At 46.8% G+C, this 16,893-nt stretch overlaps 1 protein-coding gene across 1 annotated transcript in view; it reads left to right on the forward strand.

The window, feature by feature from the left end:
- The first annotated feature begins 6,506 nt into the window (after positions 1 to 6,506).
- DTNA (dystrobrevin alpha) overlaps positions 6,507 to 16,893 on the forward strand; it is a 189,943-nt gene continuing 179,556 nt past the window's right edge. Inside the window, exon 1 of the mRNA XM_015855521.2 lies at positions 6,507 to 6,679. The gene's annotated coding sequence lies outside the window, so the exon portion shown is untranslated. The remainder of the gene's footprint in view (positions 6,680 to 16,893) is intronic.

The raw sequence follows: 16,893 nt of genomic DNA on the forward strand, positions 1-16,893 counted from the left end.
TGGAAGAGACCTCAAGAGATCATCAAGTCCAGCCCCCCTTCTAAAGGAGGTTTCCTACAATGGGTCACAAAGGCAGGCATTCAGATGGGTTTGAACATCCCCATAGAATTAAATTCCCACTTTCTCCCTTTTACTGACAGGTACTGTGCTTATCCACTGGGACTTTTCTGCTAGCAGCTGTCAAAGATTATAGTTAGTGCTTCAAAGGCTGCTCTAGCACTCCAAATTTATCAGCGTAAAGCTCAGCAGGCCTGGATGATTTCAATGTATCTACACCTCCTGGCATTATAAAATGTACTCTTTTACATGATTTTCAGCTTGTCTATACCCCTCTTAAAATGACGCTTGCTAAGTTGATGGGTACCAGCACCTTGTTTGTGACTAAAAGCCACTGAGTAAGTACTTCAATCTTGGTGTCATCTGCTTTTCTTCTCATCCCTCACTTAGCTGTAGACTTTCCTTCTACCTCCCCCTGCTTCCAACATCCTTTCAAAGCTGTCATTACAGTTCGTCCCTTGTGACTCATTTTGTGCCTCAGCCTTTCTGAGTCCTTCCTATTCAGGTGCCCTTTGTCCCTCTATCCCTTTCTGTGCAGTTGCTTTTGTGTGATTCCTGTCATTTATTTTGCAAGGTGAAACTGGAGATGCAGCAGGGCATTTCTGTGGTGCTTGCTGCAGTCACAAGGACACAAAGAAGGCAATGCAGTCACACAGCAGCTCTCTTTCACACAGCCTTGCATGTGCACAGCTGGCAAAGTGCTTCTGGCTCCTTTAGAGCCTGTAGTGGGTTAGTTCATGGACATGCCACCCTCCCAAGGCAGTGGAGTTTCATATTCACGTCTTGCACACGTCCATGTTTGAAGTGCTTGCCACTGGTATGTGCTCCCATAGAGAACTTCCCACGCAATTAATTTAAATGGTGGATATGGGTACGCCTAATCCCAACAAAGATATCTACCATTTTTCCTTGGCATTTTTTAAAAGTTTGACAGAAGAATACGGAAAGGTGAGGACTACTTCCACAGCAACACTTGGGGTAGTGAGTTAGGATGGGAATCCTGCCTGCCAAGTCCCAACCCAGCATCCTGGTCACAACTTCATTGTTTCTTCATGGATAAGCTGCTGATTTCCTTCAATATGTACCGAGGTATTGATATACACCTATCTTCACTTTCCATTTTAAGAGGCATACCGCTCATCTGCTTGGCACAGACAGCAGCAATGCACTAATGAAATTAAAGTGTTTGCAAAGCCCTACATTGTTACAAAGTGTCATCACCACGCCCAGCTTCCAAACACTTCCAGCCATTCACGTCTGTAAGATGTAGAGTACAACAGCGTGGTACATTAATGCAAATAACAATCATAAAATTGCATATATAGGCTGATGATAATTGCACGGCGCAATGTTTTCACTCTTTCACAAGATGACTGACACTGATGTGCTATTTACTGAAGACAAAAACTAAGAGAGAATTAAATTTGCTACTGTTGTGACTGACGACCTTTACAGCATCATCCTCTCAGACAAATTGAAATCTGATTGCTTAAAAGGATGCTGTTTGGGGAAAATCCCTTTCCTTCCTCACAGCCCCAGCGATAGCATTTGTCTGCCTCTCTCCTTCCCTCAGCAATGCTTCCCCTGGGATCCCTTCAGCCTGTTACCTCCTCTGGCAGTGGGTCCAGGCCACACCGTAAGGCTGGGAGCCCGCAGTTACAGGGCCCATCTGCTAACACCTGCCACCAAAAAGGCTTCAAACTCCTCCCGGAACAGAATAAGCGGCACACCCAGAAGGTGCTTTGTAAGTGTTAGATGTGGATGGCCCCCCCATTTTGCAAGCAAATACATGCCTGTTCCAATGTATTTCCAGTACAGCTTGACTTCTCAGGGACTGCCATCATGTTCTGAATGGGACTCATGCAGCTACCACAAAGTTACCTATTTAGTAACAGACTTGATCACGATTCTAACTTCCAGATCATTAAGAAAGCCCAATCTGGTACTACCAGTGCTATTGGTGTTGCGAGCCAACATCATTTCTTTCTCCTAAGGAGAGAATGAATGAAGTATTTAGTGGAAAAAGAAAAACACAAAAACCCAGCATTCAGATAGTTTGTAGTTCCCTGCAAGCACATTATCCACTATTTTTTTTCCCTTTCTATGCAGCACAAACTCTATTTATTTCTATGACATCTCCATGCTAAGCACCACATTTATTTCAATGATATTCTTTATTCTCTGTAATGAGTCAAGCAAACCACCAGCATGCGGTGTCAGTATTTTTACTACTATTATCTGTGTTGTGGCATCTCTGACAAGTTAGAGATCACAGTAATGATGATGTACCCAAAAGTCCAGTTTGGATAATGTATCCAAATGGAACAAATTCAGTTCATTATTCGATTTCACAGGCACTTAATCATACAAAACGATGCCTGGCTGGCACCGTGGTAAATGAACAAGGGAAAGATTAGATTTGTCAACTGTAACATTAAGATCAGCACAGCTTAGTGTGATTCCCTCCCTCCTCGCGCTTCCTTACATGTGGGAGGTGTGATCTCCTTTCATTCTTCTGCAGTGAGGTGATGTCAAACTGGGAACCCCATAAGCTGATACCAAATTGTGGGACGGCTGCTTGGTCAAAAAGCGCCGCTATCAAGTCTGTCATCTTTGTCACTAAAGCGCTATTCATGTTACCCCAGAGGACATCAGCTGTGCATGGAAATCTTAAGAGAACTGCTAGAACTCATAACTTCTCATGTTATTAAGGCGAGCCAGTAAAAGGTTCATGAATTGCTGCCTGGAAAGAGGAGCTGCTCAGTGTGTCCCACTTGTTTGGAGGGCATGAAAGAAAGCAGGGCCAGGAAGGAGCTGCAGACAAAATGGTAGCTGGCCACACCCGAGGCACTTCCTTCCTGCTTGAAGGAACTAGACAAGCTACACAATGCACGTACAAATTAGATTGATGTTTTTTATGGATGAAACATCTTAAAAACTCAAAGTGAAGGATAATAGGCAGCAAAGGAAGAACCTGTTCTTAAGTTTGCCCTCGAATTACATTCCAGGTTTAAATGACTCTTGGTTGTTTTCATTTTTCAGCCTTGTAATTAAGAGCTTGCCCTTATGCCTGGCTGAAGTAAACCTTTAATTTGGGTAATGTTTGCACTCGACTGGTGTTAATGACAAGCCTAGGTGAAGCTAACTAACCTCTGAGAAAATCCAAATGCTTCCAAGGAAAGGGGCATGAAGAGGCAGCTTCTAGATGAACTGCTCCCCAGGGCATATATAGAGCATCAACAAACAGAATGTGTTCCTTTGTAGGTGCGTGAATTAATGAGAGGACAAGTGTTTTCAGGTATTTGATTGCAGAAAGATGCCTGCTCTGACAGACACAAGCCAACACTCCTCCTGCAAGGAAAGGATGCCTGAAAGTTATCTTACAATCACACGCAGCTCTCAATGTGCCAGCCCAAAAGCAGGTTTTTCCCTTACCAGCAGTTTCCACTGCTGGTATTTCGTTTTCACCAAATTCAAGCAAACCCAGTAAAAACAGTATTTCTGTGTCTCAGTTTCATTTGGGACAGAGCTGACTCTTTCTTCATCATGTCTGGTGGGATGCTGTGTTCTGGCTTTCAGAGAAAACAATGCTGATAACACACCAATGTTTCAGCTGTTGCTGAGCAGTGCTGCACAGAGCCAAGGACATTTCAGTTTATCAGCTTCTCACGTTGTTCTTCCAGTGAGGGGCTGGGGGTGGGCACAAGGACATGGGAGGGGATAGAAGCAGGACAGCTGACCTAAACCCGCCAAAGGAATATTTGTGACATCTGACATTGTGTGGGAAAAAAAAACAGCCTTGAAAAACAGTGGGGAGTTGGCTGGGTGGGCAGCTGCTGCTTGGAGACTGGCTGGGCATCAGTCAGTGGGTGGTGAGCAACTACGCCGCGTACCACTAGCATTGTATGTATGTATAGGTCTATAATTATAATTACGATTTTTTTCTCTTCCTTTTCTGTCTCAGTAAGTAGTTTTTATCTCAACCCATGAGTTCTACTTTGTTGGTTTTTTGCCAGTTTTCTCCCCTCATCCCATTGGGAGGGGAGAGCAAGCAAACGATTGCTTGGTGTTTAGCTTCCTGCTGGGTTAAACCACAACATACAGCAAAACAGATATTTAAGGGAAACTCCACTGATGTTCAGAATTCCCCACACAAAATAACCTCCCTGCTGTGGCAACTGCTTAGTTGGGTGGGCATGCTTGGCCCTTCCCATGACTACTAACAAGACCTAGAGCAGCCTGGAAGCCAAACATACCATTCCTAAGGTGCTCTGTCAGGAATTAAAGCACTTTCCTAGAGGAATTCGAGTCTGCTGAACAGTTGCTGCTGACACTAATCTCAGTCCCCTTTTAATAGACTACTGGACAAAAACCATTACAGTTCTTTTGCCCGTACTGTGGGCAGTCCTTTAACCATTTAGCCTTGGTAGTCACATTCTGGAGAATGAGAGATCATGGTTTATCATGGTGAAACTGCCTCTAATTGAAGTTCAAGTTGTTTGTGTTGTGTTGGCAATTAATTTAGCCCATACTTTCAAGAAATGGAGCAATACACCCTGAGAAAGCCATGAAAAATATAAATGATAGAGGCTGCTCACTGGAGGACTAAGAACATCCTCAGCCCTGCTAACCTCTTCACTGAATCCTTAGTGAGCATCAGGCCTTGTCATCATGTGAACTGGAATCAGAAATTCTAAAGACAGCTTCTTCTGTGGTCCCACATGCTTCATGCATCACTCTTCCCTTTCAATAAGGCTACTGTCATTTAAACCTCTCTGCTTACATGCAATCTTTGCTCACCTCGGCATTACAGTGACAGCAACCCTTGTTGCAGGCTCACTTGTGACACTACCTTTCCCCTGCACTTTGTTACTGTACTCTGGCAGCAACAATCAACTTCTGTACCTGCTATGGTTTGCAAACACAGAGAGCTCCCTTCTACCCCTCCATCCCCTCCCAAACCTGATTTCAAGCTCCCATTTCAACCTCTGTGTCCTCCACAATGTTGCGCTGTACTCCAGTTGTTTTGTCACCTGCTGTGCACTCCAACCCCTCTTTGGCACCCCCAAGTCCTTTTCCACAGGGCTGCTCTCAGTGAGAACAAATCTTGTTTTAAATACCGCCCATTGCACTCCTAATGCAGACAGGCATCTCTTATTGCTAGGTGTGTCAGTGAATGGAGATGCAAGACTGCTTCAATGACTGCTAGGAGAGTGGTTAGGCCCTGGAACAGGCTGCCCAGGGAGGTTGTGGATGCCCCATCCTTGGAGGTGTTCAAGGCCAGGTTGGACGGGGCCCTGGGCAACCTGATCTAGTAAATGTGTATGTTTGGTGGCCCTGCCAGGCAGGGGGGTTGGCACTACATGATCCTTGAGGTCCCTTCCAACCCGGGTCGTTCTGTGATTCTGTGATTATGTGACTAGTGCTACATTTTACCCCCTTCACCACAGCTGAGTGTATGCTCGGCCCACACAGCTCACCCCGCGGTATATCAGAGCAGGAGGGCACAGGCTGGTCACAGGGAGATTCATTGCCATCCCCACAGCAAGGCTGTGTACCAGCCTAGGCTCTGGATGCCGGCTGCCCTGTCTGTGCTGGGGGGCTGCTCGCAAGGACACCCACCGCTCTTGAAGAGAGCAGCGATAAGGCTGAGCACGCACAGGGACACCGGCATCCTCAGGACCCAAACGCAGAGCCATAAAGGCAATGACTTTGGGTTACTACGTCTATACTCGTACCTCAACACGCCGCCGTGCTGCACTGCATGGCGCAGAGGTGCGAGCTTCCCCCGCATCCTGCGGCACACCCGCGGCGGCGGAGCCGATAGCGACTCATAGCAGCCCATAGCGGGTGATAGCAGCCCATAGCGGGTGATAGCAGCCCATAGCGGGTGATAGCAGCCCATAGCGGCTCGTAGCAGCCATAGCGGGTGAATAGCACCATACGCGGGTGAAGCAGCCCATAGCGTCTCACAGCGCATCCCCCGTATCTCTCATCCCCCGCCGTCTCCTCGTCCCCCGCCCCCAGCCCCCGCTGTGGGATCGCTCCGCCCTTCCCGCCCCTCTCAGGGATAAGGGGTGACGTAATCCCTCCCGCTGTGCCGCTCTGCCGCTCCCCCGGCCCATCCACCGCCCCGGTCCCGTCGTGGTGCCGTTCCCGACCCCCTCTAGCCCCCCACCGGCACGGCCCGAAGCTTGGGGCTCGGGTCCGCACTCCCTGTGCCGCCGCCCGCCGCGCCCCTTCCCCACACCCACGACGTCATCCCTCCGCCCCCCGGCCCCGAGGTGGGGGGAGCTTGGCGGCCGGGCAGCGGCGTCGCGGCGGCTTCGTGCGGGGCAAGGCGCAGGCTCGGAGGCTCCGCGCCGGCGCGGTGTGACGGGCGAGCATGCGCAGCTGGGGGGGCGGGCGCGGCGGGCGGGCGGCGGGGCAGCTCCTGCGCTGACACCTGCAGCATGTGCCAGGAGCTGCAGCGGCAGCGGCCGCCTCTGCCTCTGCGCGGCGCGGCCGCCCCGCTCCGGCGCCGTGCGCGGCGGTGGCGGCGGCGGAGCTCCCGCTCCCGCTCTCGCTCCCGGCGTCCCTCCCGCCCGGCGCCGTGACCTGACCGAGCGGCGCTACCTCGCAGGTACGGAGCGGTTCGACCCGCCGGGCCGGCGGGCGGTGCCTGTTGCCGCTCACCTGTGTGCGGCCGCGCGGCTCCGTGCGAGGGGATCTGCGGGCGGTGGGGGCGGTGGGGCTGCGAGGCTCCTTATCGCCCTCAGGACTGAGGGTGCGTGTGTGCGGCCGGATGGATGCGGGTGACATATTGCGGGTGCGGGCATCTCTCCCGGCTCCCGTAACGCCCGCCGTGAAGTTGGGTGAGCGGCAGCGGCTCCCCGGGCAGCGCTACGTCGTGTCGGTGGCTGCGGGCGAGCCCCGCGTTTACCTGCTACATCCAGCGTGTGTGTGTGGGGGGGGTGTTTAAACCCGATGTAAAGTATCGGGAGGGGAATGTGCTGCGTGATGAACCGCCGCCGTGCGCTGCTGGCCCTGGAGGTGCGGAAAGGAGAGGTGGAGAAGTGTTAAAGAGGTGCCACAAAGTCGGTATTTCTAGGCTTTAAATACAGTTTCGCGTTGGAAGTTTTGTAACTTTGTGTTCACTTCTGAATGTTGCTCTTCCCGTTCCCGTTGGTGTGCTGGAGCAGTCATATAGTAATAAGGGGATAAAGGCTTGGAGGCTGTATTTTAACCCTGCTGTGAGCTGTTTCCTTAACTTTTATCTTTATCTCTGTCATGTATCCACTGCCAGTGAGTGTGCTCATGGCTGCGCACCTACCTGCTGATGGCACGATGGCAGCTGAGCCAGTGGGTGTTGGGTAGTTGGGCTCTGCTGGCATCTGGCTGCCCAAGAGTAAGTGAGCGTGAGACAAAAGCCATTGCCATGTCTGCTAATCAGCTTGTCTTTGCATTGCACCTCCAAGCAATACGCTGGTGACGTGTGCTTGGGTTTTACCCTCTTATTGGTGCACCGAAGCTCCCATATCGATTCAAAGTTAATACTTAAGGCACAGAATCGGGCACCTGTGTGCTGTGGTCAGAGCAGGTGGGTGACTTCTGCATGTTGTACATGGGGTAAAGTGCCTCCCACCAGTGTAATCATTTCCACAGGCAGCCTTTGGAGTGCTGTTGTGAATGTGTACCAATGTCTCAACTATGCCAGCTCAACCCTGGTGGACTCAGCTCTCTCTTGGAAGCCCTTCACACCTTAATTGTGAAGCAAAGCGTGTGGCTGTGATTGCTGTATGGTAGGGTAACCTGCTGGTTCTACAATGGAATACCAGGGGAAAAAAACCCACAAAGTACATCATGGGAAGGTAGTGAATAGCAGTCTGTTAAGGTTTAGAGGAAGGTGAAGGATGGATTTTTCTTGTTCGGCTTTTGAAGACGTGGTGCTACCTTAATGATTTCCCCGATTTCTGCAGTTGTGTGCTGTCATAGAGCAGAGAACAGCTGATCTCCTCCTATCCATTTTACCCAGCGTAAGTGTTCAGAGCAGCCTTTAATGGCCAGCACTGATCTAACGCTCGTGGCAGGCAAATAATCAGTTATAATTGCACTGAAATCAATGAATATGTACTGACATTAAACCGAGAAGAAAAACGCTTTCATGGAGCTTTATAGTTGTGTAGTTGAAAGTCAGAAATAGCCATGAACACGGAGTGTCCTTTCAGACAAGGTAGTCGATGCCGCTTTTAGAGCTGCCCATAAAGTTTCTTTGTCCAGTTTCAGCAGCTTTTGGTGAGGAAAGCACAAGTAGCGATCTTGGAATGAGAACTAATCTGGGGAAACTTCTTGTTCCGGTGACTAATCTCCTCTCTCATTCTCTGGTCTTAGTCTTAGCTTGCACGTATACACGCTATTAGTAGTGGGCAAGGGCTGTTCTCTTCAACAGGGATGCTTGCTTATGTCATCAGGTGTCACAAGGTTGTTTCTAATGTGGTTGGTTTTGCCTGGAGAGGGGGGATTCTTGGGAACGTGGAGCCCCAGGGGCACAAAGCAGGTGTGTGAGTCAGACCTCTGACTGTGGCTTTAACGTTGTGATGTATTCTCACTCTGGGTGTGCTGTATTCATTGAGCACCTAGCAAGTGAAAAACTCACGGACATGAGATGCCTTTTCTTTATAGAGCTTATCCTGCTCCTTACTGGAGCGCAGAACTGTTGGTTGCATTTGTAGGGAGAGCTGCTGCGGTACATAAACTTGCCGAGGAAATCAGGTCTGCCAGGCAACACAGGTTCATTTCCTGCATTGTCTCCAATCCAATAGTAGTATGACCTCATACTTCTATTTTCACTTTCTGCATTGTAGATTTGCGTCAGCATTTTTTAGAGTCTGAAAGTGGATCAGGAGTAGAGGAGTAAGAGCAACGTTGCATCTTCATACGTTCCAGTGTCTGCCTGTGCCGAATTACTTCTATGGGCGTTGCTGTGGACTGACATCTTTGTTTCTGTTTGCAGAGAAAAACAACGTTATTGCTAAATTAAGGAAAATGAAGTTTCTTAGAGGCAGCAGCCTCCAATATGTTCCACAGTGAGAGCTAGGACTGCTCGCTCAGCTGTTCTCAGGAACAAAACAAAGCCTTATGTCAAAGGTGTCTTCAGTTCGGCACTTACTCTGAGCTTCCTTGAATGGTAATCGTTAATAACATCATCTTCTCAAGCTAACAGAGCGTGAAAATTCCTTCATTTATAATCATTTAGGAGCATGCTTGAAATTCTGTCCACTGACACAAACAGCACAAGAGGTTTTGCTGAAAACCGAGAGGGGGGGGGTGGGCAGGCAGGTGGCAAATGTGTGGAGTAACCATAATGGGCTGGAAGAGTGTAACGCGGTGACTCTCTCTCCTGTTTTGTTACAAAAGCCGCTGGAGAGAGTATGTTGGAAGAAATACAGAAGGTTTTTGTCTGAAAAGCATAGCAGAACTGTATTGATCTGTGTATTTTTATATCTCTTGAATGTAACCGGTCACCATTTTGTGACCACCACAGGCGTTTGCGCTCCTTTGGGAGAGGGCGTTAACAGTCTTGCAAACATAAAAAGTATTCCAACACTGCCTTCAGTTTGGAAACCAGGACATGGAAAATGGGTAGAAAGGGTGTGGTAATTCATGTGTAAATCCCCCCAGATTCTGATTGAGCTTCATTTGTTTTTGAGGTAGCAGGTACACCTATTGTATTTTCTGATAGCAACATGGAGTGTTTAGCAGTCTCAGCAGTTGAGATGAAATGCAAAGCCGCTTGCAAGAACTTGGAAACATCAATGGACTTTGTGTCCTGCAGTGGAGATCAACATGCCTAAGACTGGTTGCACTGGTGAATCATAGAATTACCCAGGTTGGAAAAGACCTTGAAGATCAAGTCCAACCACAGCTTAACCAGTACCCTAACTCTAAAAACCCTCCACTAAATCATATCCCTGAGTACCACGAAGAAAGTGATACCAAAAACTAGGAAGCTCCAGAGAAAAAGAGCATCTCAAATGTAGAGATGCAGATCTAAGAAAAGCTTTCAAATATACCTTGTTTAATTCAGTTACTGTAGAACTGGAACATCATTCATTTTCAAGCTGATATCATATCCCCTTGAAATCTACAGAAGCAGGGTTTTGCCCACTACTTGGGATAATCATGGCTGAAATGCATGGCGCTGGATCCTTTTCTCATTTATGATGGCATAAACCTAGTCCTGATGTATTTTCCTTCTCACATTGAAGCGAAAGAGATCACAGCAACCCTACTTCCTATCTGCAATATATCCACAGTTCCTGCTGGAGGATATGCTTCTTCCATTGTGCTGTTCAAAGCCATTACTATTAATTGTATGATGTCATCTCCTCCTCCTGTATCCATTCTGTGTGTTCTGACTCTGAGAAGTACCGCTGACAGTGCACGTACTGGTGCATCTGCTGCGAGGACCTGCAGGGAAATCCTCACCTGCATCTCTTTATCATACAGAGGCTGCTTTTGTGTATGGATGCTCTGTGTAGCTAGAATGGCTTGTAAAGGAGGATTACAACTTAACAGAATTCCACCCTATAATGTACAAAGTACAAAAATAAAGGCTCTTTTCAGTTAAATCCTTTGCCAGAATGGTGCCAAGAAGCAAATAATCAAACAATTTTTGTGGTGGTGTTTTTTAAATCTTCTTAACTAGAAGAGATGTCAGAAGAGCTGGGGTGGAGAGCCACAAAAATTAAGTAGAAGAATCGTGTGGAATTTCTTCGTGTAGTGGTCTGGATGTCTCTGCTTATTTTATTTAAAGTGAAATTCTGACTTCAGAAGCGCGCTTGATTTTCGTCTTTTGTGATGCTGACAAACTCTGCCTTGGCTTTGTTGTCTAAAGAGGTAGCAGCAATTAAAATGTGATGTGACAGCGACTTCTATAAACTGTTTTTTGATGTAAGAATCATAACGTAAGGTTTTCTTTTGACATGATGTAAATTAACAGGGAAAAGAAAGCCTTTCGGTGTTAGCCACAGCTTTTCAAAAGCTCAACTGGAACTTCTTCCTGCTGGCCAACTCCACTCGCAATGGAGTGTGGGACTCGAGGCCCATCCAACTGGTGGAACTCTTTTATAGAGAAGTTGGTGTTGGTTTGAGTAAAAGGTCTTGGGCGTTCCTGGGGAATGGAGCAGCTCCTGCTTTTGTGCCAAAATTTGCTAGTCATACGTATGGGCAAATAGATCCAGTGAAAGCAATGAGACCGTATTGAACATTTCATCTTGGTTTATGCAGAAGAGTGGAACTGGTTTGCACCTCACCTTGGCATCTCACAGAAATGTAGGGGTTGGAAGGGACCTCTAGAGATCATGGAGTCCAACCCCTCTGCCAAAGCAGGCTCCCTATACCATGTCACACAGGTAGGCGTCCAGGCAGGTCTTGAATATCTCCAGAGAAGGAGACTCCACCACCTCCCTGGGCAGCTTGTTCCAGTGAACACACACAGAGTGGGTGAGCAGTTTCCAGCAGCTTTGGCTACATCCAGAAGGAAGAGCCATGCAAAGCAGTTTGCACATCTTGGTTGTGAGAAGATGGTCACTGGAGGAAGGGAAAAGTAGGAGATAATGCAACATTTTCTGGAGTGTAAAAGATAAAAAACCAAAAGTAAAACACGACTCATCTCTGTTTTCAAGTGATAAACTACAAGGAAAGAGAGCTCAGCTTCTATCAGAAATATAAGAGGGAACTGTGGGAGCAACTTAGTCGTATGATCTGTCTGGAAAGATGTGAGTTGAGTTTAAGATCTGATGTATGTTGTTCTGATCGTGGCCCTTGGTAGTTGGGTAGCTGTAGTTCCTCACGGGCGTCGGTACCCACAGGAGCTGTCTTTGTAGGCCATTTGTTTGTGTCCTTATGCCTTGCAAAATTGTCCTGTATAGCAGCAATTTGCATCCATTGAGTTTTCTCACAATTGCACTGTTGTACTTGTATGGTGCCAGAGTGAAAGTTAAATGATGGTTGGCCAGTGCTCAGCTGCGGGATCATTGTCCCCCCCATAATCGCTGCCACAGAGTAGGTCTTGATCACAGCCTGAAGCAGCAGTCAGCTTTCCTCTTTTCTTTCCTCTTTGAAACACTCTTTGCTTTGGCATGCGTGTCAATGAGCGTGGCCATGTGGCGTTCAACACAAACTCCAGCGAGGCTCGCCTCCCTGAAGAAAGCAGAGCTCTTGGCGGCCCACCAAAGCCCATCACGGCTTGACAGCTATGCTTTAATGAAACGGACCGACCAACTTCCCAGCAGGCAGTGTGCCAGCCTAACAGATGAACCTGAATGTGGGCAGCCAGCAAAGCAGATACATATGCGTAGATATAGATATTGTACGTGCAGGCATAATAAATTGGGATCTTTTCAATTTGGAAAAAGATGTCCAAGTGGAAGACAGCTCTAAAACCAAGAGCCTTTAAAGATGCTTCTTTTGAGGAGGGGGTGTGTTAGAGTTGCTCAGAGGAGGATCTGTTCTTTCCTTGTTACTCTCTGCTTGCTGTTTGGCAGATTATATAATAAACAAAGGAGGCTATTTAGTCTTTTGAATCCAGGCACTCTTGTTATTATAACCAAGAATGCGGAGAATGATGCTTTACTGCAGCGAATCCCTTTACAAACCTGCTTGAAGCTTTTTGGTCTCACATTCTACCATGATGCTCACTACAGCTTGAGATCAGTGCAAATCTGTGCATTTCATGCTTTTCGTTTTGAATTAATTACGGTATGAAGTACTTTGCAGATTGAGAGTTGCACAGAAATCAGTTACAATACAGAATGCAGCAAAACCTTTTCTGTAGGTACCAGCCTGAACACTTATAAAATCTGGGTGTGCTTAGCTAGTGAGTAAATGCCAGGCCCCTTCCATGGATGGCAGTCAGTTGCCACAGGTGTGCAGGCTGAGTAGTCGCTGCCCTGCATCAGTCCTTTGAAGAACTCAGCGTTAGTTACATCTCTGCAGAAGGACCGTAGGAAAGCAAAGTGGCTTGAACTTGTCAGCGGAGGGTTTGGATTGCAGAAGCCTGTGTCTCTTGAGACCTCAGCCTAATTTTATCATGCCAGAGAATTGCCTAGTCTTGCTGTTTCGGGTCACACAGGTACTTGGTTGAAAGTCCAGCTTGCATTAGGAGAGAGCACTACTGAACTGCAGGATGAATAGCATCACATACTCAGCTGGAAGCTCCTCTTAAAACTCGGAATGGTCTGTGGACATAGTTTTCCTTAAGCCCCACAGGGCAAACCAATCTGTGATTTTCGGCAAAATCCATAATGAGCTTTGAAAGCAATTTACTTCCTCCAGAGCTGTCTTCATCATCCGTATGGTTAGAAAGGTATTGGATTATTGTTATTTTTTTCCCACTCAGTATAAAAGTAGAGATTTAGCTTTGTGATGTGAGGGCCCTTGCATTAGACAGATGAGCAGGAGTTCTCCTTCTAGACCAGGTTGCTCCAAAGCCCCATCCATCTTCCTCCCTTCCAGTGAGGGAGCATTCACAACCTCTCTGGGCAAGCTGCTCCAGTGTCTCACCACCCTCACAGTAATGAATTTCTTCCTGATATCTTGTCTCAATCTACCTTCTTCCAGTTTAAAACCATCTCCTGTCACTACCCTCCCTTACAACCAGTACATCTCCAGCTTTCCCCAGTTCTCCTTCAGGCACTGGAGGGCCGCTATAGGGTCTCCTTAGAGCCTTCCCTTCTCCAGGCTGAAGGGCCCCCCCCATCTGGACCTGCTCCAGCAGCTCCATGTCCTTGTGTTGGGGGCTTCAGGACAAAATGAATACAGAATCAAAGAATCATAGGAGTTGGAAGGGACCGCATTTACCATTCCCTTTTTGCACAGGTTAGGGTGAACATAGCCTTTAAATCTTATGTGATTTTTATCAGCTTTCTTATCACCTGCATTTAACTGCTTCTGATGGGACTTCAGAAAAGACTCCAGTGTTGTTCTGCAAAGGACTGGGAAAGGGCAAAGGTGCTGAAGAGCAGGACAGAGAAGGGCTGTGGAAAATGGAAGGTGGGATAGAGAAAAGTTAGGTGTGAAAGGAGGAGGAAAATAAGGCAAAAGCAAAAGGAAGAAGGGAAGAAGAAAGAGAATGATCTTGAAGGCAATAGAAAGGAAAGAGAGAGGGGAAGAAAAAGATGAAAAATGCAACCCAAAACAGATAGTCAGATGAAAAATACAGCATCGTGTTGTTGAAAATTAGCACATGCTCCAACACAGTTCTTTTTCTCCTTACCTGACAGAGCAGGACTCATCTTGCAGTGGCTTCTCCGGGTCTACTTACATGAGAAAGACACTTGAGAAGACCTTTACAGGGCTAAGACCAGCATGCTAAGAGTGGCTGGGTCAAGCTGTATCTGTTTATGCCAGCAGATAGGATGCTGATTTCCTTTTCATCGCTGAGTCTGCTGAGGTAGGAATGTATTTATCCTCAGTTAAGTGCTGGCACTGGGAAGAGGCCAGTAAGTTGCTATATGTTTCGAGTCTGCAGACAGGCACATTGAAAGCTGAACTGCATCACACTCCGCTCTGCATAACCTTCTGCAGTGAAAGGTGATATGTACTGTCAAATACCATAATATTAGAGTTATTATTTCTGTGGTTCCTGTTCCTCCAGACAGCTACAGAAGATTTAAAAGCAATCAGCGTTCGTGAAGGTGTCATCACTCTACTCTAAAAGACACTTCACTAATTTTTGCTTAACCCCTGTTTAAACTAGTCATATGAGACTGATGTTATTATGGATGACTGAATGGAAGTTGTTTGCGCTGTAAAAGATAAATGTTGTACAAGGTTGATAACTTAAATGCAGCTCGTTAGTTCATTTCTCTGCACCGTGGACTAGGCAGTCCTCCTTATGGAGAAAGTACAATTTGAAGGATATATTACATTTCATAAAATATTTGTCCCCTTGTAATGCTCTCCTATGAGAGAGGAGGAGGAATGTTATGTTTCTTACACTCTGGAAACACCATATTGTGATTACTGTTTGCATTTACACTGAAGTGTTTCTTATCTTCCTTTTAAAAGTAAAGCTAGTAGAAAGATCATTATTCCTTTTCAGTTTGTGGCTTTTTCTTTCAATGCATGGAAATCATAGAATCATAGAATTACCCAGGTTGGAAAAGACCTCGAAGATCATCAAGTCCAACCGCAGCCTAATCATAGTACCCTAACTCTAAAACCTCTCTGCTAAATCATATCCCTGAGCACCACATCCAAACAGCTCTTAAACACATCCAGGGATGGTGATTCAGCCACCTCCCTGGGGAGCCTATTCCAGTGCTTAACTACCCTTTCTGTAAAGAAGTACTTGCTAATATCCAACCTAAACTTGGTGGGGCATCATAAAACTTCTGATTTGTTGTGAGCAGTCAGATTTTTGATGGTGTGCTTGAATGTTAGAGAAAATGACCACAGCTTCTTAACCATAAGTTCTATTCCATACAATTAATGTTAATGTTATTGGACTTAGCGAAGCAGTGGGTTACACTGCAGTGACTGCAAAGCGTGGAAACCTACCGTGCCTTTCTCTCATAAAAAGGCCCTGCCTGTGCTGTAGATCCTATGAAGAATTTTTAGAGATACTTGAAAGGATAAACCGCTGTATAAATTCATGAAGTTCAAAGAGAAAATACCACTCGGGATAAAAAAAAAGGAAAAAAAAAGGGAGCTTAGCCCAGCAGCAGCTTAACCATAAGTGACAGATCTAGTGCTGAGTCCTGCACCATCAGTGTAAATGCCTCTGGGGTTCACCAAGTAGCCAAATGGAAGGACCAGAAGAAAGACTTTGAGAACACTGACCGCAGAGGGGCAGGGAGAGAGGGCACCCTTTTGCCTGTATGTGATGCAGGTTGTCCTGGGCAAGATTCAAACGGGGAAGATTTAAGATGAGTACAACTAGATCTGCCTTCTGTCTTGTATTTCCTGTGAAAATGGCTTTTAAAGGCATTAATAAGTATTTGTCAGTATTACTGCAAAAATATTATGCCAGAAATGAAACTGGGAACTATGTGACTTGGCAGTGCTGTTATTGTAACACAGGGATAGATTATAGCAGGTCTGAAATATACCTTTGAGGACTGAGACTTGCTAAGTCGCATTAGGTGTGAGGGTACTTCCCTCTGTGCCGTGTACATGAACATTGGATCAAAATTGATCAACTTCAGGCCATGAGGGCAGCCCAGAGTTCAGCAGTAAGTCTGGTTTAGAGGTGACACTTCCTTCTGTCATCTCTGTGTGTATCCTGGACCTAAGTGCTTTAATTTCTCACCATCCCATGCCCTCCTAGCTCTACAGAGAAACGTTCCATAGACCCAGCCCAGCCACTCCTGATGCTGGCCTCCCTTTTTCTCCCCCAGCACAGAGATGCTCCTTCCTGTACAACCTGAAGCTCTGTCCGTCTGCCCATGGAGCTTGGATTGAAGCAGCCCTCCTGTCTCAGCCATTGCTGCATATTGGCCATACATGCAAATAATCTCTGTAAATAATTTGCACTATTTGTCCCACAGAACAGCATAACCTTGATGGCATAACCTTGTGGCAGACTGTTGTTGCATTAGTAGATGTGTGGGGGTAGCTTTAACAGCTGCCCAGGCAGTGGACACAGCAGCATCTCAGCAGCTGCATTGGTACTGGATGCTGTTCCACTGCTTACTGCCTTTATTTCAGACAGCACCAACATTTGGAAGGTAGGAAATTATGTTGTGTCCAGAACACCTTGCTGTTAAGTGAGATATGAACATGCAGTTGCTCTCCTTGAAAATATATGTGAGGCTGCAGTCACTGCTAAGGCATGAAGGCTTGTTGGAGGCT

Source organism: Coturnix japonica, chromosome 2 (genome assembly GCF_001577835.2).
Source record: "Coturnix japonica isolate 7356 chromosome 2, Coturnix japonica 2.1, whole genome shotgun sequence".
NCBI lineage: Eukaryota > Metazoa > Chordata > Aves > Galliformes > Phasianidae > Coturnix > Coturnix japonica.